Raw genomic sequence first — 23,233 nt, forward strand, 5'->3', positions numbered from 1 at the left:
TCGCGGAATGGCCACGACGTAGCCACGGGATGGTGGTGCTCTCATGCTGACGCCAGCTTCAATCTGAAACATCCAGAAACACTGTAGACTACCAATTCGATCAGTTCCGTTGGAGCCCCAACGTGACCCGGTAGGGAAGAACTTGCCCTCCCCTCTTTGACTGATGGTTCTTGTTGCCTGTCCCTTCTGTTGTCATTTAACGGAACTTTTTGGACTGCTGAAAGGGGTTTTGGTCCGACCGCTGGTTGGTGGAGACATTTTGACTATATTCTGGACCTGCCCGCCCTCGCCCAAAATGGCGCCGGTATAAATGAGACTCGCAACTCCTTGATGTGTACTGGTTGCTCAGCCTTGATATCACGAGATATGTATGCAGTTTTGGAGCACATGGCGGGCGGGGACGGGTACTGATTGAACATTTGGACATCCCTATTGATATTAAGTTCTGATGTATTATTGATTACTGTACTATTGAAAGTTCGAATTAACGTTACTCATGGTACTTGCCCGCAAATGTATATCTAGATAATTTCATTGTAACTGGTCCTGTCGTACTTTGATTATAAAATTAACGTCCACCGATTCCGCAACTGTTAGACACCTTAATTCCTGCAACCTAATGGCCCGCCCGTTACGTTTTTCTACAGTGTAAATGTCCCCTCATCATATACGATTCCAGTTTGCTCCATGGCCGGCCCACGTGGTTGTAGGCCCGTATTTGTATACTGACATTTTTGCAATAAAGAGTTTTCGAAGGAAGTATGGAATCAGCGTCATAACAATCGTCTAGGTTGGTAGGGTTTTTGAATAATGGCTGTTATTCCCAAACAATAGAAGACAGATAATGCTGACCCTTTGCCTGAATTTTGGATTGATTGAAATTTGTATCCGTCACACCTTCCCTTTTTCCAGAATTGTTAGAAAATGGTCGACCGTAGCTTAAGGTATCTGCCGAATGTAAGGTGTGGTATTTTGTCCCATAAAATACGACTAATTGAGAAACAAATACACGAAGAGGGAACTCGAATTTAGAGACAAACAAAATGAAAAATGTTTTGGCATCATAAGAAGGGGAGGATATGTTACACAGAAAAATAATGCGAAAGGGATAGCCAAGATCTGTTGTATCACACGTTCCTGCAGCTAGTCTGATACATGGTAAGTTGAAGCTTTTTCGTGTTTGCGCGCACTGACATGCTCTGAATGCTGTATCCCCCCCTTTCTTTTCTCCTCTGTAGGTTACATCGGAGTTCCGACTGAAGAATGGAGTGGATATGGACCGCACCGTGCTCCATGTAGGGAAAGACATAGACAAGCGCTGTGAGATATTGCATGGAGTGCAGACCATCACTGGGAACGTGAAAAATTGTATGGTGTGACTGTGCGTACGTGCCCTGATTGTATGGTATGAATGTGTATGTATTCCATATGCCCGGGTCGTTGGAGAGAACGTCTTTTGTATGACTGAAATGCTGGTCTACCGATCAAAGGGATGGGGAAATAAGCTCGAATATGGTAACTCCTTGTCTGAAGAAACAACTCTCCCTCAGTCCAGGAGTTGGGGATATTGGCATGTTTTACATTCACCACATAAAAAAAAATAAGAGGTGTACCACTGAACGCCCGACCGATACCCCTCCTCTGTCCCGGTTTTTGATCACCGCCTGCCCAGAGGTTGGAAGGCTCCACCGTGAGTATACGCACGACTGGACTAATGTCCGACCGGAAAAAGCGGAGTAAGTATTTTTTTTAAATGAGGCCTCCAACAAAATTGCCCAGAAAGGGAGGGGAGTGAAAAGTCCGACCCCCCCCCCAAAAGAATTACGGACAATACTGAAAATACGCAGCACGCATAGAAAAAGGAAAGGAAAAGAAAGGCCCCCTTACCCAAAATAGCTCTGTGTCTTCGTCTTAGATTTCTGCGTTTGATGTATGTACTGTCACACCCTATCCGGTATTTGTGTGTACGTGAACGTTGAATTTATGTTTTCCCTCAGCTTGTGTTCTTGTACGTAAACCTGACCCGTGTTGCTCTATGTTGTGTGGGCACCAAGTAGCCTATTATCATACACGTTTGTCTCTCTCTCTCCCTTGTTTTATGTCGTACGTGTACCAAATAGCCTACTTGATGCGCACGTCTCTCTCTCTCTCTCTCTCTCTCTCTCTCTCTCTATCTCTCTCTCTCTCTCTCTCTCTCTCTCTCTCTCTCTCTCTCTCTCTCTCTCTCTCTTTCTTTCTTTCTTTCTTCCTCGCTGAAGGCCCCTTGCCCTCTTTTGAATAAGTAACGACACTGTACCTCCTCGGTATATGTATAATTGGCTTAAACTCGACAGGGTTCGAACAAATTATCAGAAGCAAAACGACCGTATTTTGCCACACTACTACCTCTCCTTTCTGTAAAATGATGGAACTTAATTGGCTGAGAAAGAAAGGACAGGTAAGACGACTGATGTCCCCCAATCTGGCCCTTTTTACGGGAACTATACGTCAGTGGTTCTGCATGTGTTGATCAGTAGCTATATGAGTAACTATATGGGTTATTGATTGATTGCCCAAGTATTTGTATGGGAGACTGAGTGTGTGTGTGGCTGGCTGGGAGGTGTGTGACTCTGTGCAGATCAATGTGTACTTGTATCAATGATTGTATAAGAGAGTAAGTATGTGTTAGTATATGTTTGAAAATGTAAGGTGCTCTATGTTTAACTGTATAGATTAGAAAATGGAAGTGTGATTGATTCTTTACAGGACTGACTAGGTGTGTGAGTAACTCCATGGATGAGTGGCAGAGTATGAGTGTCTGTATAGGTATATGAGTGCATATGATAGCGTTGTAAAGATGAGTGATTGTATGTATGAATGATTGTATGGGTGAATGAGTGAATGTGTGTGTAGACGTAGGAATCAGTGAGTGCGTATGTAGTAACTAGTATTGGTGTGTCAATGGTTTCAAAAATTATACTCTGTATTTAACACTGGGTGTAACAGGTTATATTAAAATGTGAGGAGATGCATTGTATTGTCACATGAATGATATCATCAGTGATGTGGTCATTGATGTCAAATGAGATGTCATCAGTGATGTCATCAGTGATGTCATTTGAGATGTCATCAGTGATGTCATCAGTGATGTCACTGACCATTTCATGAATGATGTAATATGTGACATCATCAGCAGTGGATTGCGGGTGCGCGATATATAGTTAGTGCAACTAACTATATATGGAATTTCAATGGTTTTGTGTGAGTAAAATAAGGTTTTTTAAATGCTAATTCCTAACTATATATGGTCTATAACCTATGGTTTTTTCAGTGAATTTTCAAGGTTTTGTAAATGCTAATTCCTAACTATATATGGTCTATAACCTATGTTTTTTTCAGTGAATTTCAATGGTTTTTTAATAGCAAATATCAAAAGCTTTAAAATGTCAAGTACGTGGTAGGTAAAAACATTTTCGTGTTTATGCACGCTGATGTGCTTTGAACGCTGCCCCACCCCCTCTTTTCTTTTAGGAGAATTCTCTCTTTGCGGATAGTGAAGGGTAGGTACCGCAGGCCTTTGCCCCCGTTGTAATCCGTCGTGCCTGCTTCCCTCTCCATTTGATTGATTGTTATCCAAGCATTTACTGTTTTGGAATTGGTTCTCTTTGGTTCATTCTCTATTTACAAACAAGCACAGAGTCGCAATACTCTGTTTAGTCTTTGCAGATAGTGAAGGATAGGTAACGCAGGCTTTTGCCCCCGTTGTAATCCGTTGTGCCTATTTTTATCCCTCATTTGATTGATTGTTTGGCCGAACATTGATCATTCAGAATTGGTTCTCTTTGGGTGATTCTCTATTCACAAATAAGCACAGAGTCGCAATACTCTGTTTAGTCTTTGCGGATAGTGAAGGATAGGTAGTGCAGACTTTTGTCCCCTTTGTAATCCGTCATGCCTATCTCTGCCCCGTTTGTTGGTAGTTGGTTCAGCCCGGACCGTTTATTAGAGGTAGATCATCCGACTCCACCGGAGGACACCCCTAATAAAAAAGACATATATATAAAATGCGGACTAGCCGCTGTATCGTGCAAGCAAACTATAACATAAAAATCGTTAGAAAAAACAAAAGGAATCAAGCAAAATCAGTAGGCCACTGCTGGGATCTCTTTTTGACCTCGCTAAAATAGAAACATTAGGAACAACCCCTTATGAGAAATATGAAACTAGTGAGAGGAACCGAGCTCGACGCCATGATGGCTGCAAGACAGCTCGGCTCCGCCGCTCACCCCGCCCAAAATAACGACAAACCCTATGCAAATATTATAAATATATACAACACACCAGCAAAGTAACAGGGTAAAACGTTTTATTAAATAACTATTTACATGGCAGCCTGCAGCAACATCGATCCAAATGCATGACGCTGTTCCTGTCCCTCCTTCCTTAAAGTAGCAATGCTGGGCTACTTTGGGCTACTTTTTAGTAGGATGTGGGCTTTAGAAAGTCTACAAAGGCCATCACCCGGCGAGGTAGCGGCCTAGGGGTGGAGGACCGTTGTGCAAATAGCCCGGGGGCGACACCACGCGCCAAGGCTCGTCCTCAATACACCCAGAGATGATGTCCAGCAAGTTGTGTGGGGGGATGCCTTGCTGATGCCGCCACCCCCCCCCACCTTCTTGTTGCCTGATCCGGCCAGCTCAATCGATCGAGCATGAGACTCTTAAACCCAGGGTCGTAGGCCCGGCCATCTTAGTGATGTGTAATGCATGCCGCCGTTCCCGGGATTTCTCCCCGACTACTCTGCGGCCTACGAGATGGAGAGGCCGGGGCGTTGACTAGGCGGGGCCTCCGGCCGCAACCACAGCGCCAACGATTGCTGCTGACGGAGGGGAGCCTTGCCGGTGAGAGCCACTGATCTGAAGAACCGCTGCCTGCGGTGCCTCCCTGAGCCGCTTGACGGAGGCCCCCGAGGGGCGGTGTGGTGGCGCGAACTCGGAGGGGCCCTTGGCTCCTGCCCCCTCCCCAAGTCTTGTTGCCCTGGTGGGGCCTGAGATCGCCCCCGACATAGGCGGCCGGCTCCCGGGGTCCGGCGGGACTTTTAGCCTTTTGGTGACTTTTCCATTCTGGACCCTGTCCCACAATCCGTTTGACCTGGGGACACGTCCTGCTGTGCCCTCGCAATGCGGCCTGGTCCCTGAATGTGTGCAGGGGGACGGTGTTGATTGGATCAAGATGGCGGCTGGTGCCCTTCTTCATGGCTCACGTCTGGACCGGGCGACTGTTCCAGGCCCCCGAGGGGCGGTGTGGTGGCGCAGACTCGGAGGGGGCGCTTGGCTCCTGCCCCCTCCCCAAGTCTTGTTGCCCTGGTGTGGCCTGAGATCGCCCCCGACATAGGCGGCCGGCTCCCGGGGTCCGGGGGGACTTTTAGCCTTTTGGTGACTCTTCCATTCTGGACCTTGTCCCACAATCCATTTGACCTGAAGACACGTCCTGCGGTGCCCTCGCAATGCGGCCTGGTCCCTGAATGTGTGCGGGGGGACGGTATTGATTGGATCAAGATGGCGGCTTCACACAAAGCTGACTCAAGTGTTGCTGCTGATGCTATGCAGACAAAAACTGGTTTTCAGTTTGTACATTCTTCAGGATTTTTCCATCCAAGGCTGGTTGAGAGTTTGTAGAACGATGGCTTCAGATTTTCAACATACTACTCTTCAACATTCTTCATAAATGTAAGAATGTGAGACTCACTAGGAGAACGGCCATTTATCTTTCCTTTCAAAATGCTGCCAACAATATTTTCTGTATGGAAGACACCATCTTGTAGCATAAAGGGCTGCGTCAAGGGTGGTATTGCCCAGAATGTCTTGTTTTCAAGTGCTCATAATGACGAAGCCAGGACTGTGGCAGAGCGTCCAAAATCTACAAAAAACACCACTGCCAACTCTTCAATAACTTCCATCACCCAGCACCGCATTTCCAAAGAAACAGCATAGCAAGCTTTCGTGGCCTTTAGAGTTTTCGGAAGCAGTTTCCCAAGACCATCACTGCAGCCATTGCAATCCAACAGAGGAACTTTTTCCAAGATCGGCATATTAACAGGGCTGCTGGTGTAATCGGGGCTCTTGCAGCCATTCAACTTAATTGAAGCTTTCACAATGACAGACCGCCCACTGAACTTCGTGCCATGACATTTACTTATAACATTCTGCTGGGTCTTCGCCGAACTGAAGTCTACAAATGCAAAGCATTTCATTCCGCTTTGACATTTCTTGACATGTAGTGGGTTGAAGTCTTTAAAGAGGTCCACAATTTGCTCCTCAGTCACATCACTTGAAAGATTCCCCAAGCCAGGCAGGTCCCACACCACTTGAAAGGACCTGCCTGGCCTCGACCAAAATGGCGCCAGTATGGGAGCGACTTGCAACTCCTTATGACGTTCTAGTTACTTAGCCTTGACGTTATGGGTGATGTATGCGGTCTTTGTGCACATGGCGGGCGGGGAAGGGTACTGACTGGGCATACGGACAACCCTTTTGATGTCGGTTTTTCATTATTGATTATTGTATTATTAAAGCTTCGAAGTAATGTTACCCATGATACTCGCCCTTGGTGTGCGTAGGGACGATTTAATGTAACTGATCCTGTTATACTTTCGAATAAAAAATCAACCTTCACTGATCCTGCAACCTTTTGTCACGTTTATTTTTTTCAATTAAATGGCTCGCTTGTTACATACTCCTATACCCCTGTCTTTTGACCCTTTCCTACGCGCGGTCTGTACTACCGCCCTCGGGCGATCTATGTAATGAACAGACTACCATTGCCGAGACACAAGGGAATGCATCTCAGAGAGATAAGTCAAGTACGTGGTAGATAAAAACATTTTCGTGTTTATGCACGCTGATGTGCTTTGAACGCTGCCCCCCCCTTTTCTTTTTCTGCAGGTTACATTGGAATTTCAGCTAAAGTATGGAGAAGACCTAAACCGCACCGTGTTCCACACGAGGAAAAATAGGCTAGCTCTGTGAGACGGTACATTATATGTACGAGCTATCTCTGGGAGCGTGAAAGATTGTATGGTATGAATGTGCGCATGGGCCCTGATTTGTACGGTATGAATGCGTATGTGTGGCGCACGACTGGGTCAATAAAAGAATGCTTTTTGTATGACTGAGGCGTTGATCGAACGGTTAATGGAATGAGAAAAATAAGCCCGAACATGGTATCCGCATGTGAAGGACGAAAAAGAATATAGCACTTTCCTTACTTAGGAACGACTCTCTCTGGAGCTAGTGAATGGGAGAGTAGCCTACACCAGAAACTTGAAGGGTTATTTCAGTACGACGAACCCGACCCCAACCCCAACCGATATTCCAAATGTACACCCAAAATAATGCGCACCAGTAAGTCAATTTATGTGCTGACTAAATAAGAGAAGTTAGCTCGGCTCCGCCGCCCACCCCGCCCAAAATAACGACAAACCCTATGCAAATATTATAAATATTTACAACACACCAGCAAAGTAACAGGGTAAAACGTTTTATTAAATAACTATTTACATGGCAGCCTGCTGCAACATCGATCCAAATGCATGACGCTGTTCCTGTCGAGGTAGCATAGGTGGCGGCCTAGGGGTGGAGGACCGTTGTGCAAATAGCCCGGGGGCGACACCACGCGCCAAGGCCCGTCCCTGCGGTCAGCTGCAGCAGGGCGACCCTTAGCCTTTCACTCCCCGGTCAGCTGCACCATGACTGCCATTGGCGTTCCACTCGGTTGGATGGCCGGGGACCCGCTCCGGTGGCCGGGGTGAAGAGCGGCTGTTGCTGCGGAACGCTCAAAATGGCGGCCGACTCCCCGGATTTGGGCCTGGTCCACTAGAACGACTCTGGACTACCCTGGAACTCGAATGCTTGCCTGCTCCGGCATGAGCCCCACTCTTGAAGACGTCCTCTCAGTTTTAAAGGTTCTACGAGAGTCGTTGGCCCTCGACTCCCGCGGGCTTCCTATGGGGGCAACTGCCACTGTTGCTCGACTATCCCCCATGGATATACCGCTGCCACGGGTGTCCGCTGCCTTATCCACATCTGGTGCCATGAGGAAGGCTGATTCAGTGCATCGGCCTGCTGTCCCGCTCTCCGGAAGTGGCCACAACATTGTCACAGGATGGTAGTGCTCTCATGCTGACGCCAGTTTTTGTCAGAATTACTAAGAGACACTGTAGACTGCCAACTTGATCAGCTCCGGTGGGACCTCAGCATGACCCGGTAGGGAAGATTTTGCCTCCCTCGCCTTTGAGTCATGGTTCATGCTGCCTGTTCTTTCTGTTGGCGCTAACGAACTTTTTGAACTGCCGAAAGGGATTCTGGTCCTGCCGCTACTTATTGGAGACATTGAACTATACTCTGAACCTGCCTGGCCTCGACCAAAATGGGGCCAGTATGGGAGCGACTTGCAACTCCTTATGACGTTCTAGTTACTTAGCCTTGACGTTATGGGGGATGTATGCGGTCTTTGTGCACATGGCGGGCGGGGAAGGGTACTGACTGGGCATACGGACAACCCTATTGTTGTCGATTTTTCATTATTGATTATTGTATTAATAAAGCTTCGAAGTAATGTTACCCATGATACTCGCCCATGGTGTGCGTATGGACGATTTTATTGTAACTGATCCTGTTATACTTTCAATTATAAAATCAACCTTCACTGGTCCTGCAACCGTTTGTCACGTTTAGTTTTTTCAATTAAATGGCTCGCTTGTTACATACTCCCATATCCCTGGCTTTTGACCCTTTCCTACGCGCGGTCTGTACTACCGCCCTCGGGCGATCTATGTAATGAACAGACTACCATTGCCGAAACACAAGGGAATGCATCTCAGAGAGATAAGTCAAGTACGTGGTAGATAAAAACATTTTCGTGTTTATGCACGCTGATGTGCTTTGAACGCTGCCCCCCCCCCTCATCATTTAGATTACCACCGCCCATTGCACAAAAGCGTACCGGGCGCTCCCCATGCAAAAAAAAACGATTTTTATTTTTTTTTGCCCCGCGGGGCCCTTTTAAAGCCTCCACATCAAACCTAGGGGGTCAGGGAGGATCTACTATGCCCCCTTATGGTCATTTCCCCCTTTGTTTTGGCCTGCTCTTGTCTCTCGATCCTACCGAGAGACAAGATGGCGGCCGCTCCGGACTGTTTAGAATGTTGACAGACACCGGAGAGCGAAGTTCCGTTACGCATCAAGTACGCGAACCGGAGCGCTACCCGGAGCGCTGTTACAGATATATATTTATATATATTTTTTTGAACGTTAATTTATCAAAATCCACTGGAGCACATATATTGAGACCTAGCAAAGGCACATCGGGCTAACAGTCCCTACAATTTTGCCAAGTTTCATGCAAATCCATTCAGCCGTTCGGGCTAAAAGTGAGGCCAACCGCCCTATAGAAATTAACATGGGAAAAACACGTTTTGGGACCCCCTTTTTTCTCGGCCCCCCCTTGACGAACCCCCCCCCAAATTTTCAGGGGCTGCTCATAAACAAAATGTTCCATTTTCCTGAAAAGTTCAGCCAATTCCGTCCACAAACGCCAAAGTTATTAGACATAGAATTTTCAAAAATCCCATAGAGAAAAAATCCTAACTATATATACCTACTGGCGACCGCCAGTAGGTAATATATATATAACAAGAACTGAAACATTGATTGAGAAAAAGACAGTTACCAACAAAACAACAACCGAGGAGAAGCCACGTTTAATCTTGACATATTCAAAGGAAAGTGTGAAAATCAGAAAAGTGGTCACAAAATACTGGAGTGTATTGAAAAAAGATCCAGACATTGGAAACTTGATAGGAGATGCTCCACTGATCTCCTTCAGAAAGGCACCATCACTTGGTGACACTCTAGTCAACAGCCATTTCATACACAAGAGAGAAGAAACATGGCTGGAAAAAAGACAGAAAGGCTTCACCAAATGTATATCATGTAAGGCATGTAAGATTGGAAAAAACTTAAAATTCATAATGGATCCGAAAGGCCAACCATTTGAAATTCGGAACAAGATCACATGTGAGTCCCATTATGTTGTTTATCTTCTTGAATGTGATTGTGGAAAAAGATATATTGGATCGACAATATGTGCCCTCAAAAAGAGAATGTTAGAACACATAAGGGCAATTCAAAACAAAGACCAAACGTATGCGATGGCCAAACACCTCATGACTCACAAAAACAAAACCTGGCTAAATGTAAGATACTCCGGGATAGCCATGATATCTGAAAATGAAAGAGGAGGAAATCGCTTACAAAGACTCAGACGTTTGGAATCAAAACTAATAATCAAATTTAAGACAAAGATTCCCCAGGGATTGAATGGGGACGAGGAATTATATGTACATTTATGAAAAACTGAGATAAATAATCCAGAGACAATCACACAAAAGTAAAAGGAAAGTCTTCATTTATCATGATATCTATTTCATAAGACATGTGTTTGATAGAAATATCGATAGATACGCGATATATTACTTTGCTGCTGAAACCAGACACACTAGTAGTTTCTTTGAGTACACATTGTTTAGATATTCGAAATGCAAATGGGGTCAATTTAAAACATAAGGAGAAATTTAAGTTTGTTGTTTACAATAATCGTTGTTTTAAAGCATGTCAAGCTCCTGGACTTAAGCACAAGCCAATGACTGTGGGATATAGCACTCAGCTATCACCCCACACTAAGTACACAATTGTACACAACCCTGCAAGAGAGTTGATATACTCAGCTTGCCTTAGAGTAAATTAATTCCTCTAATTTACAAAGGCACTAAGCCTAAAAGTGAGACTATTACACCATCACCAAACATATGGCTTGTTACCTGAGAAAAGAAACTTGACATTGGTTTTACAACCTAAAACTACCCCTCCCACAATGCATCCTAATTGTTAAGTGGGTAGTTGGGTATAAATACTGAAAAGTAAAAACGGACTTGTTACTACCGTGATCAAGAACAGTCTTTTGTTCGAAACGCGTAGGTGAGGAAGTTTTTCCAAGATGGAATAAAGAAGCTTGAAAAATCCGAGAAGAGTGCGGTGTCTTTTTGAAATTGCTCGAAATCTACAACGAGTCTTGTCCTTGACTCGTCACCGGCACCAGCTGAGCAGTCGCTCCTCCTCCAGTAAGGGACATTTGCTTTAAAAAAAAAAATAATAAAAAAAAAAAAATATATATATATATATATATATATATGTATATATATATTCACAGAAAAAACCATAGGTTATAGACCATATATAGTTAGGAATTAGCATTTACAAAACCTTGAAAATTCACTGAAAAAACCATAGGTTATAGACCATATATAGTTAGGAATTAGCATTTAGAAAACCTTAATTTACTCACACAAAACCATTGAAATTCCATATATAGTTAGTTGCACTAACTATATATCGCGCACCCGCAATCCACTGCTGATGATGTCACATATTACATCATTCATGACATGGTCAGTGACATCACTGATGACATCACTGATGACATCTCAAATGACATCACTGATGACATCATCTAGTGTCTGTGTGTTTTTGTAAAGTTTAAATACGTTTTACATATTGAAGAATGACTGGATGTATGGAAGACTGAGTGTGTGTGTGGCTGGCTGGGAGGTGTGTGACTCTGTGCATATCAATGTGTACTTGTATCAGTGATTGTATAAGAGAGTAAGTATGTGTTAGTATATGTGTGAAAAGTATGGTGTTCTGTGTTTAACTATAGATGAGGAAATCGAAGTGTGATTGATTCTTCACAGGACTGACTAGGTGTATGAGTGCATATGATAGTGTTCTAATAATAAGTGACTGTATGTATGAGTAATTGTATGGGTGAATGAGTGAATGTGTGTGTAGACGTACGAATCAGTGAGTGTGTATGTAGTAACTGGTATTGGTGTGTCATGATGTCATCAGTGATGTCATTTGAGATGTCATCAGTGATGTCATTTCAGATGTCATTAGTGATGTCATCAGTGATGTCACTGAAGTATGGTGTTCTGTGTTTAACTGTATAGATGAAGAAATGGAAGTGTGATTGATTCTTTACAGGACTGGCTTGGTGTGTGAGTAACTCCATGGATGAGTGGCAGTGTGTGACTGTCTGCATAGGTGTATGAGTGCATATGATAGTGTTGTAATAATAAGTGACTGTATGTATGAGTGATTGTATGGGTGAATGAGTGAATGTGTGTGTAGACGTAGGAATCAGTGAGTGCTTATGTAGTAACTGGTATTGGTGTGTCATGATGTCATCAGTGATGTCATTTGAGATGTCATCAGTGATGTCATCAGTGATGTCATTTGAGATGTCATCAGTGATGTCATCAGTGATGTCACTGACCATGTCATGAATGATGTAATATGTGACATCATCAGCAGTGGATTGCGGGTGCGCGATATATAGTTAGTGCAACTAACTATATATGGAATTTCAATGGTTTTGTGTGAGTAAAATAAGGTTTTCTAAATGCTAATTCCTAACTATATATGGTCTATAACCTATGGTTTTTTCAGTGAATTTTCAAGGTTTTGTAAATGCTAATTCCTAACTATATATGGTCTATAACCTATGGTTTTTTCTGTGAATTTCATTGGTTTTTTAACAGCTAATATCTGTAGCTGTAAAATGTATTCTTCTTTAAATCCAAAAATATATTTTATATGTTTATGAATAATTTTTTTTTTAAATATTTTTTTTTCTTCGTTCCCGCTTCGCGAATCGGGAAGCTTCCCGTTAGCTGACCTTGATGCCGCGAAATAGACCGCGAGCCGGTAAACGTTTCTTTACCGCAAGTGCCGCGTTAGAAAACAACATCGTGACGCCTCCCGTCCGCATGACGTTTCACGTTGTCGCGTGATACGTCATATGACGTACAACGTTAGCGAACTGGTACGCGAAGCGAGTCGCAAAGCGCAGGTTTCTGGAAGCAAACCGGGAGGCCCTGCAAAGCGCTTAACGTAAACACAGCAAGTCATGTGACTTGGTAATAACACTTTTCATTGGTTCATTTCACTTTTGGTTTCCTAATGATGTAAGACTAGGTCATATAATCTAAAATGAACACTTTTGATTGGTTGAGAACTCTTGTTTTTCCCAAATGATGAAAATCCCTCCTTCTTTCCTCACTCTGACTTTCATCATTGTGAGAGAAAGACCCTTTGTGATCACTGAGCAATGGCTTCTTTAGTAGCTTCAGCTGGTGCTTCCCCACCACCTCCACCACATCCAAGGAAGAGTGGACCACCTGCTCAAGTTATAATTCAACAAGGAGAGGAAGAAGAGGAACAGGAGGACGAGCACGAAGAGAGGCAGTTTTTGCCTGAGCAGCCCAGGACGTCTCACCGGAAAGAAAACTTCATTTGGCAATTTTTTAAAATTCCCAAAGGTCAGAAAAAAGTAAATGCAAGATACGTAACTTGCCTTATATGTCAAGATAGACTGTCCAGAGGGACCGACAAAAAATACAGTTTCGGAAACTACACAATGCATCGCCATATGACTAGGTGGCATCCTAACAACTACAGTGCTGCACAGTTTCGGAACGACCTAGATACTCTCCCTATTATGGCCAGAAGATCTGTTGTACCGGAAGTAACGGGACCAGAGGGCAGGGAGATGGTGCCAAATATACAAATGAGATTTGGTGATGTAAAACACATCTGCGTATTTTGCGATGGATTCATTTCCTACGGAGAAAAAAGCATCACTCTGATCAACAGAGCTATTGACTATCATATGCAAGTTTGTACGAAACGCCCAAAATAATAAATACTTCTTTTTTTTGTTTTGTTGCTCCTGTTGAGCCCTTTACAATGAATCGTTTTCATTGCCCCCTCCAAGAAAAACCCCAAAAAATATAAAACTGTTCAGAAAAATTCAAAAAAAGTAAAAAAATGTTCTGAAAAATAAAAAAAAAAGTTCTTTTCAGAACTACCTCCCCGTTATTAAAAAATTGGTACAATATTTGGAACTGTGCCAACCTCTATTTCTCTTAGTTCGCTTCCCAGTTCGCTCCCCGGTACGCGAACCGGAAGCGAACCAAAAACAGTAAGTATAAGGGAAGGAAACAGACACTTATGTTAAAAGAAAGACAGCTATAGGGGAGTAAACTAGAGATACTATTACCCGTAATCCACTGCTGATGATGTCACATATTACATCATTCATGACATGCTCAGTGACATCATCAGCAGAGGATTGCGGTTTTTTTGGCAACGTGCCTTATCCACGGTTTAATAACGCTGCCTTTTGCTTTATATAAGTTTTCAAATTGTATGAAATATATACCAATAGGTCGTTATGAACCTTTAGGTAGTGCTTTTCTTCATGAGGTCTGGTCGCTTCCATACACATACAGATGTTTCAAAGATGATCAAGAAGTTTATCTGAATGGAGAGGAATGCACTGAGACGCCAGATCATTCACTAATGTGTAGGCACATACAGTTACACGGTTCATGCAACAAACACCGACCAAATATGGCTTGCGTGTTGCAAGGCACGCCAGTTCCTGCTATCATCCCCACGTTCAAGTTGTTGGAAAATGGTAGTTATTTGATGCTCAATAATGAAGATTGTTCTGAGTTAATTAAAAGTATTCCTTTTATCGTAACAGTAAGTGAACGGGTTATTTGCTGCAGAAATGTTCTATTTCCTCCCACACATGAACATAGGGAGTTTTCAATCTGGCCACAAATACCAACCTTGGGACAGATTTCAACGGCATGGCAAGAATAAGAGCTCTTTTGTCTCAGAGAGAGGTGGCCTTGAGTTCGGCCCGTGAAACTTTCGTGCTTCACATAGCGAACACCCGTACAGAGGTGCACACACTTTTCAATTCAGATTTGCCTTTCAAATTCAGCAAGATGGTTCCGACTATCTTTAACGCATCCTCCGCAAAGTCCCTGGCGCACTTTTTTAAAGTTGTTACCAGTGGTCTCGTGACTTCATTTGAGAAAATCTTTGGACTCATCCCTGCTTCCTTTCATTCTATTTTCTCCACTCTGGTTCGTGGATTGGCATTTTTACTTGCATTACCAGCGGACGCTCTTGTGCTTTTTTACATTTTTAAATATGGATGTCCCTCCTATGCAACCTCCCACCCTGCAGCTGCTGACACTGTTCCGCAATCGCATGCTAGAATATTATGGCACAATGCCGTTGGCGATATTAAGCACGGCATATTGATTATCTTTTCGATTCTCCTACTTCACCTGTGTCCAGCCTGTATTTCACTGCCTGACCTGTGATTTCGATTGGGCCATTGATTTGTGTCTCTGCGGACCGGTTTCTCCTGACGTCGACTTTAATCAGCTGATGACTCCTATCATTACTCACGAGTAGGTTTGTCCTGGCGAAAGGATTATGGCTGTGGCATTGATGCATGGACTACTTGGTCCCTGGAATTTACTGGCGGCAGCACAGTCTTTCTTGGAACAGAGCTTTCTTGAAAACCCACCGAGCTGTCCTCTGATGGTGATAGAGGATCCGGTGCTGGGAGAGCACGTATGTTCTTTTCCGCTTTTAAATTGGATGGCTGAACTGTTTTCGGATGAAGACGGTGACTTCCTATTGGAGGCTGTTGCAGCTTATTTTGCATACACAGTTATGTCATAGACCTTTTTCATGTTTGATATGCTGAGTACTAGCATTTCATTGACAATTCATTGACTTATTTGTCAAGTTTTTATTATTTACCTTGCCTATTGGCTTAAGACTCGATAAAGTACTTGGCTGTTTTATTTTTCTTTAGCATTAAATTTTCCTAGTTTTTAATGCTTTACCTTGCGGACCGTCCACATATAAACTTGCAATCTGCTCTCATGAGATGGCACTTCTATTATCTTATTCAGTTCGTTTCCGGATCATGGGGAGGTGTCATCTAGGTCCTGGATATCTTTACACCGTGTTAAGTTAGCATGGGCTCATTACCGGTTTAAACGCCATTTTTCCTTTTTTGCAACTTCTGCACACGACACTTAGTTGTTGCTTTAGCTTTCCACCTAGTAGTTCATCGTGGTTTACATGAGAATAATATGTTATTGCTCTACTATCTGCTTTGCTTGTTAAACTATATCTGTACAGCGAGTGCTAAAGTTTCAAGAACAACACGATACAGAATTGTTATGAGGTCTGATCTCCACGACTTCATACTCATAACATAAGTGCAACTTCTGCCAATTCTGGGCATGAGGCGGGTTTTATATTGCTTTGCCGAACACACATACACAACAGTTGATGCGGCTCACATGAAGAGAGAGCTGGTGTATGCTGATGTGATTCCTTCAAATCTAAGACACTAAAGTATGGGCACGCCCTAAACCAACACAAAGAGACCTTCTTAGCAAATAATATAATATGTGTATTAGGGAGGGTGAGATATAAGCAGCCGCGGGCCGTGGAGGGAGTTACGGTGAGGCAGGGAGGTGGGGAGGGGGAGAAGCAGGGTGGAGCCCTCTCTACCTTGCCCCTCCCCCTCCCCGCCTCCCTGCCCCACCGTAACTCCCTCCACGGCCCGCGGCTGCTTATAAGTGTTGCTAACTCTTATTCTTTTACAGCATGTTAACATACTATCACCATTCGCTTTTTATGTACTAGTAACTATGCTGGTAATTTTGCTACTGATAATATGTGTACTTGTATTATCTAAGATACTACGCCTGTGAAGACGGCATTAGTAAATAAACATTTCAAATACACATGTGTTCTTCTTAACTCCATGTTCTGGTTTCTAAGAAATATATAACGACCGACTGTTCATGAGTTCCACGTATCCTGAGGTACTATAAGTTCATATTCTGGATTGTCTAAACATTGAGAGTTTGTTATATCCAATGTGACACTGTACCTAGCTTGCTAAGGAGTTTTTGATTACTAACGTGAGTTTTGGGACACCCTAATTCGCCGAGGTTCCAATCCTCTGTCCACAGTTCTGTGTGAGAACAGAAACCCTGCGACAGGGGCACCCCCGACCCTTGCTGGAGCTTCATCACACTTGCGATACAACTCCAGCAATGCGCCACCTTTACGGCACAGATACATCACGCATCTGTGCTGTTTTTGACCCATGATGCGCCGCATTGTAAATGCAGCACACCATAGGTGACGGAACAGCGGCACAGAATGACTAACACATCCCTGGTGATGCGCCAGTCATCATAAATGTATCCCTATGCTTCTTATCTTGTTAGAGATGAACCGCCATATGTATCATCAAAGTTTTTTGCATTTCCTAAATAGCGAACTTTAAGGAATAAATAGCGATTCTTTACCATTCCTAGTTTGCGATGAGCTATTTGCTAATTACAAATTACCCATTCATTTCCTTCATTTCCATAGGGCGGTTGGACTCACTTTTAGCTCGAACGGCTGAATGGATTTCCACGAAACTTGGCAAAATTGTAGGGACTGGTAGCCCGATGTGCCTTTGCTATGTCTCAAGATATATGCTCCAGTGGTTTTTACGAAAATTAACTTTGAAAAATATATATTGGGCTACATTGGCCTATATATATGTTGGAGCCCAAATGTAGCCCAATGTAGCCCAATGTAGCCCAAAGATGGCCGCCAGACACACAAAAAAACAAATGTAGCCCAAATATCAGCCAGATGTAGCCCAACTATAGCCCAGTGACAGAATGACCAATCAGCTTCGCAAACCTCCGTTACGCGAAGCGGAGCGCTGTTACAGATATATATCTTTTTTTGAACGTTAATTTCTTAAAATCCACTGGAGCACATATATTGAGACCTAGCAAAGGCACATCGGGCTACCAGTCCCTAATATTTTGCCAAGTTTCGTGCAAATCCATTCAGCCGTTCGATTATTATTATTATTATTTTTTTTTGCCCCGCGGGGCCCTTTTAAAACCTCCACATCAAACCTAGGGGGTCAGCGAGGATCTACTATGCCCCCTTATAGTTATTTCCCCCTTTGTTTTGACCTCCTCTTGTCTCTCGATCCTACCGAGAGACAAGATGGCGGCCGCTACGGACTGTTTGGAATGTTGACAGACGCCGGAGAACCAATCAGCTTCGCTTCACAAAGCTCCGTTGCGCGACAAGTACGCGTCCTGGGCCGCTGCCCAGTCCGCTGTTACAGATATATATCTTTTTTTAAACGTTAATTTCTCAAAATCCACTGGAGCACATATATTGAGACCTACAAAAGGCACATCGGGCTACCAGTCCCTACAATTTTGCCAAGTTTCGTGCAAATCCATTTAGCCGTTCGGGCTAAAAGTGAGGCCAACCGCCCTATGGAAATTAACATGGGAAAAACGCGTTTTGGGACCCCCCTTTTTTCTCGGCCCCCCCTTGACGAACCCCCCCAAAATTTTCAGGGGCTGCTCAGAAACAAAATGTGCCATTTTCCTGAAAATTTCAGCCAATTCCGTCCACAAACGCCAAAGTTATTAGACATAGAATTTTCAAAAATCCCATAGGGAAAAAATCCTAACTATATATACCTACTGGCGACCGCCAGTAGGTAATATATATATATATATATATATATATATATATATATATATATATATATATATATATGAAAAGATATATGGATGGATACATAGATAGATAGAGATAGATAGATAGATAGATAGATAGATAGATAGATAGATAGATAGATAGATAGATAGATAGATAGATAGATAGATAGATAGATAGATAGATAGATAGATAGATAGATAGATAGATAGATATATTTAGACACTGGGACTCTAGTTGGCACAGGTGTGCACCCTGTCCAAGTAGGGCCACAAACCTAATTAGGGTAAGTCACAACACAACATAAATTATCCCGCGCTCACCCTCTAGTAGCTTAGCGCAGAGCAGACATGCTTAATTTAGAAGGCAAGGTGTAAAGTATTTGTGCAATATCTCATACAGTAACAGTGAAAACACCACAAAAGACTCTGCACCAAGTTAGAAAAATAGGTTATGATTTTATAAATAAGATAAAAAATTATACAAATATTTTCAGTAGACGTTGAAGTGTGAAGTTGTATGGAATCAAAACGTCAGAAGAGCGCTTAGAGGCAATAAGTGCTTATGTGAGTTATCGGGTCACACTAGGTTCAGACAAAGTCAAGAGTTCAGGCCGTATGCAAGGACGTGTGGGCCAATAGCAGGGAACTCCTTGGGTATGCTGAACAATTATCCAGATGATGTAGTCTCTATGGGGCTGGGTAGATCACACTGAGGATGAGAAGCGTAGGGGTCTTGCCATGCTATGTTAGGCTTTTATAAAGTACAATGATTACTCCATTCGGAGTGTCCCTGCACAAACTTCCAACTTAAGAGCCTCATCAAACCTGTCCAAACTTGACTAATGACCTGGGACTGTCTAAAAGATGGAGTCTTCAGTTTTCTTTGGAATAAAATTTCAGAAGGTTTCACTCTAAGGCCCAAAGGAAGTACCTTCCAGACACTGGGAGCAGAAAAATGAAAAAAACGCCTTCGAAACAAACTCTGTTTATTTTAGGAATCACAGTCTGAGCAGTTCCGGAGGATCTGAGAAATCTACTGGGGTGATAAAATGATACCAGAGGAAAAAGTTAGCGAGGACCTTTCTGGTTTAGAATTCTGTTGCAGAAACAGAGTGCTTTTAAAGGGACTCTGTCCTTGATGGGGAGCCTGTAAAGCTTTGGTAGAGCTGTACCAGTGGGAGAGTGTCTAGGGATGGTCAGGAGCATACGGGTGGTAGCATTTTGCACCCTTTGTAGCATTACCCGTCTACCCTTAGAAGCCCCTAAGTAGAGTACTCTACAGTAATCCAGACAGGATACCAAAAGAGCCTGGACTACGGTCTTCCTTGCAGAGTCAGGCAGTTGTCCTGGGATCTTACAAAGCATCTTCAGAATTCCAAAACAAGTTCAGGCAGGAGCAGAGATCTGTCTGTCAAATGACAAGGTGGAATCAAACCAGAGACCAAGGTTTTTTACCTTCGATTTAGAAGTGGGTATCGGGCCGAGTTCACTAGGCCACCATGCTGTTGACTATATGGAGGGTTGCTTTCCTACCACCAGGACCTCTGCTTTTCCTGCATTCAGTTTAAGGCAGCTAGAGTCATCATTGGGCCAGATTCACCAGGCATTCCTTGAAATTGGCTGTCACTTCACCTTCGTCCTGCGCCAAAGTGATAATCAACTGAGTGCCATCAGCATATGACACTAACCTTACTCCATAGTGCTCAGTTACGTCTGCCATGGGGAACATATGAAAAATTGAACAGGGTCGGGCTTAAGGCTGAACTGGTGGCACTCCCTGCTGAAAGGGTAAAGTCTTCGAAATGTCTGAGTGCTGAAATACTTGATAGGTATGATTTTGAATGAAGTACGTGATCCAACCAAGAGCACAGCACGCCACACCCAGTTCTAGTAACAGACCATGGGGCAATGTGTCAAAAGCTGCACTTAGGTCTAACATAACCAGAGCCACTGGCCAACCTTCATTAGGAGCAAATCGCAAGGATTCTGAGGCTAGTAAGAGAGCAGATTCAGTACTGAAAAGTAGTCTGAAACCAGACTAAGTCTTGTGAAGAAGTTCCTTCTCTTCAATAAATGTAATCAACTACTGATTAACATGCTTCCAGCAACTTTGGCAAAAAACAGCAGCAGCGATAGTGGTATGAGGTTCTCAGGTTTAGATGGATCCAATGACGGATTTTTGAGCAGGGGGACTATCATGGCGTGTTTCCAGTCAGAAGGTACACATCCAGTGGAGAAGGACAAGTTAAGTAGATCACATAGCAGAGGGATGATAGCCTCCATACCTCCCTTCAGCATAACAGGTGAGGACAGATGGAGACCCTGATTTCACTTCATAAGATAAGATACAGGTGTCGGACACAGATAGCGTTTAATGCTTAGAAAGCTCTCCAATAAAGTGGGTGGAATTGCCCAGGTATAACAAATTGAACATTCCTGGCACTATCGGGGAAAGAGGCATAAATAGTATCTATTTTCACCAAAAGAAAGTGCACAACCAGATTACAATATTCAGTTGTGGGGGAAGTTGAGACTGAAACTCGCTTAAGGGAAGTGAGAGATTTAACCATCTGAAAAATCTCCAGAGAAGAGTTTTTAGATAGCCCGAGATTCTTGGCAAAGAATTAAGTCTGTATACTTCTTATCAGTTTGTGGTAGTTCTTCAGCGCATTGAGGTAGGTAATTTTGTCAGCCGCCTTGTAGCCTCTGCGCCACCGGCATTCCAGGCATTTGCACTTCTTTTTCACAGTCAAGAGATTCTCAGTAAACCATTCTGCTGTTGGTTTAGAATGGGCACTATACGTGATTTCAAAAGAGCTAAGCTATCTAATGCCTCATTTGTCTAGACAACCAACTAGTGGTGAGCAACATAAGGGAAAATATTAAGATCCGGGGTTTTAACATTTAGGGTTGCCATAAAAGCAGATGGAGCATTCAAAGACCATTTAACCATTTTAGTAGCATGTGCTCTATGGACAATAGGAGCCAAGAAGATGCCAGAAAACTGAAAAGAAAGAATAAAGTGATCTGACCATGCAGTAGGGATGGGAGAAGCCACCTTCACCAAAGCAGAGTTGGCAAAGATGGGAGCAAGAGTGTGACCAAAGGTGTGAATAGGGTCTTGCAATAGCTGATGAAAATGAAGCAGCCCAAGGTCCTCAACCAAACCTGATGCTATGAGAAAATTTCCCTCTTCCAAATGAATATTTAAATCACCTGGAATTAAAATGTTTGGATAGCATATATAATATGGAGGTATATATCCATTGAGGCATTTTCAAACAAAGAAGCAGGCCCATCAGTATGATAGAAAAGGAAATCTGTTAAGGCTCAGCTGCTCGTTAAAGATAAAGTAAAAAAAAGGCCACCTAACAGCTAGTATTCTTTAGCTCCACAATATTGCAGCGAAGGTACCTTTTAAAAATAACTGCAAGCCTTCCACCCCTTTGGTTGGGTCTATCAAAGTCTTAGGATAGCATGGTCCTGGGAACAGGATCTGAAATATCGGTAGCAGACTGAGCGTTAAGCCAGGTCTCAAGAAGGAATAATGCGGCTGTCTGGTGGCTAACCAGTAAGTCCACAATCTCTAGCTTATGTTTAGGTAAGGAGTAACAATTAAGTAGGAAACACTGAGCAGACTCAGGATTATGGTTGTCAGTCCTTCCTTCCTGTTTCGCCATACATGAGGTAGCTAAGATGAAGTTGAATTTACCACAGAAGGTCACTTTAGATGACACATCCTGGGAATGGCACCAGCGCTCCTTGTCTGCTCATACCAGAGACAAATGCTATTGCTGAGTATTTCAGGGCAGCTGGAGTGCAACAAATAGGGGTCCTGGCTCCGGGTGCCGCCCAGGTGTGGACATGTGCACACTGGCTTACCTTTGGCTTGCGAGCGGCATGCCCATTGTGCGCATCCGCTGTGCATCTGCGCAGCTGCATTAGATTTATAGCCCACCTCAAAGAGAGTGTGGCTAAGTGCTGAAAACTGTGGGATCAAATAAAGACGAACTGGAGACCCTACGCTCTGCTCCAAACCTAGCAGGCTCTCCTCCCAGATGGAGCTATCAGGAAATATTAGCCAGAATTACCAAAATAAAATCAAAACAATTGTGGGAAAGAATAGATCATAAACATATTAAAAACTGGCAGGCCGACCTAAGCTGGCCACCAACCGGAATAGGGAGTCAGGCACCTACCAGTGCCCGTGCACTACAAGGAACACAAAGATAATGTTCGTAAAAAGACCACTTGCTCCGGGGGGAAGCAACAGGGCAGGTGTCACCACACTCAGCAGTAAGAAATACACATAGATTTATAGCCTGGCCCCAAGTGGTAGAGGCTAAGTGCCATTAACAGTGGGGTCAAATAAAAATAAACATGAGCCCTGACGCTCCGCACCAAACCTGGTTGGCTCCCCTCCAAAATGAAGCCATCAGGAAATAAAAGCCAGAATTAACAAAATAAAATCAAAAGAATCATTGGAAAGAGTGAAATCATAAACAAATTAAAAACCTGTTGTGTTGGCCTAAGATGGTCACCGACTGCGATAGGGAACCTTGCACCTCCCATCGTCTAGTATGCTATGAGAAACACAACAATGATGTCAGTTAAAATTCCAACTGCTCCAGAGGAAGCAACAGGGCAGGCGTCACTACACTCAGCAGTGGTGCTTCCCTGTAACTGCGGTGATGCACTGAGTCCACTATACGT

Source organism: Lissotriton helveticus, chromosome 3_1 (assembly GCF_964261635.1).
Source record: "Lissotriton helveticus chromosome 3_1, aLisHel1.1, whole genome shotgun sequence".
NCBI classification, from domain to species: Eukaryota; Metazoa; Chordata; class Amphibia; order Caudata; family Salamandridae; genus Lissotriton; species Lissotriton helveticus.